We start from the raw sequence: 2,028 nt of genomic DNA on the forward strand, positions 1-2,028 counted from the left end.
CTAAACTTCATCCAGTACCATGTTGTCAAACACTGGAACATCCACAGCACCTGAACAGGGACCTGAACCCTGGACCCTCAGATTAAAAGTCTGATGCTCTACCGTCTGAGCTACTCAGGCTCTTTCTACAGCATTTAGACAGGAAAAGAAATGCCTGTGAAGGTCAAACTGCTGCTTTCTTGACTTGTTCAATCCTCCATGTTAAAGTCCACCATGCTTTTGATTGGCTCTGATTCTCTGTGGCAAAATCCAACAAGAGGCTCCAAAAATGTCTTGAATGTCATAAGAATGCACAGGACAAGATGTTAGTTTCCTTCATGTCTGCAGTTCCTCCACTGGAAAGTAAAGTCAATGCTGTTCCTCTGCTGAAACCTGGGATCGGACCAGGGACCTTTAGATCTTCAGTCTAACGCTCTCCCAACTGAGCTGTTTCAGCTCTGAGGGAGGGCCCTGCTTCTCTCATTTTATAATCTCTTCCACTCTCACTAGAACTTAGAGAGGATTTGAGCCTCTGAAGTCATGACACATTGAACAGTTCCACAGGACCATTTTTGATGAATGTCTGAATCACACAAGCCTTTTTTGTTTGTCTTCTTCCCAGTTGCCTCAACATTGTGTGAGCCAATAATTCCACATCTGTACCAGACACACCTCTGGTTGGTGGATTTTCTGGATCTTTCTGTTCTAACAGTGTCTTTTATCTTAATTATGCCACTTTCACATGATACAAACACAAAATGAAAAGCAGAACAAGCCAGAACCCAAAATATGGATTTGCAAGTTCAAACAAACAACAACCAGTCAAGCAAATCAAACCAACAGAAACCAACTACTGGTTCAAAACCAGTAAAAAACAAAAACAGAGGAAAAGTCTCTGTGTGCAAGAACATGCATGTGTGTGTGTATGTGTGTGTGTGTGTGTGTGTTTAGATGCGTGTGTGTGTGTGTGTTTAGATGCGTGTGTGTCAAAAACTGACAACATGAGCCAACAGTGGTGGTGTCTGTCAAAGAGGTGGAGCTCTGTCCTTCACCTGCAAGATTTCAGCAGGCAGCTCAGGTCTAGTTTTCTTCACTGTGCCACCATGATAAGTTTCCTCCTGAGAAGTTCTTGTCCAAGGTCATAGCTGGTAAAAGAATTGTCACAGTGATACTGGGACCCTGCAGTCCAGTCGTCATATCCAGGACCACACTGGACATGGCCGTCTTTGTTTGTTTTGTTGTTGTGCAACGTGAGAGAACGTGACAGACCATTTTATACCAAAGACAGGCTCTGTGTGTGTGTGTGTGTGTGTGTGTGTGTGTGTGACCATGTTAAATTCTTTTAAATAAATGTGTTTCAACCTGCTATTATTTGTATGCTGTATGATTTCTGAAAACCAAGACTAACTAAGTGCGCTGACCGATTGAGCCACAGAGACTCTGAGTCTCCTGCTTTTCATGAAGAGTTTTCAGGCTAATTTCAGAGTGTGAGGTCCACACTGCACATTTGAGGGAACATGAGGGACAGCTGAGAGTCTGACTGTCATGGCGAAAGCCTTCAGCACTAGAACTGAAACAGCCCCCACCATCTTAACCCCCCCAGACCAAACATCATCCAACCAACCAGAGGTCCATCAGTTATCATGGGAGCCACGTGTGGAGTCTGGATTCTTTTCTAGAATGAGACGGCAATGACAGTCCTGCCAAGTGACATCACTGACATGAATGGATGACTTCAGTGCATCCAATTACCAAGTGCACTGCAGCAGTCCTTGTTGCTGTCTGCTGTTGTGTCACAGCAAAGTCTTTGGTGCTGGGATGAGGTCATGGAGACGATCTGGGAGCAGTCCTGATGTTAAATGGACAAAATGTGTCAACATGAAATAAAATTGGAAACCTATTTGAAGCCTTATTTTGTGTTTGATGGACATTTTTTTAAATCTCTAATGACTTGTTTTAACTGAACCTACTGGATCCTGTGGTGCCTGATGAGGAGACAACTTGCAACTCTCTTCTGGCAGGCCTCCCTGCATGCTCATTCAAGCCTCT

At 44.0% G+C, this 2,028-nt stretch overlaps 1 non-coding gene across 1 annotated transcript; it reads right to left on the reverse strand.

Annotated features, from left to right (window-relative positions):
- Nucleotides 1-363: 363 nt before the first annotated feature.
- On the reverse strand, nt 364-436 carry trnaf-gaa (transfer RNA phenylalanine (anticodon GAA)). The gene has a single exon. It is a non-coding gene; the product is annotated as a tRNA-Phe (tRNA).
- Between the last annotated feature and the right edge of the window lie 1,592 nt (nt 437-2,028).

This window comes from Aulostomus chinensis, chromosome 4 (assembly GCF_037954235.1).
Source record: "Aulostomus chinensis isolate RoL2024-O1b breed Wild chromosome 4, RoL_Achi_v1.0, whole genome shotgun sequence".
NCBI classification, from domain to species: Eukaryota; Metazoa; Chordata; class Actinopteri; order Syngnathiformes; family Aulostomidae; genus Aulostomus; species Aulostomus chinensis.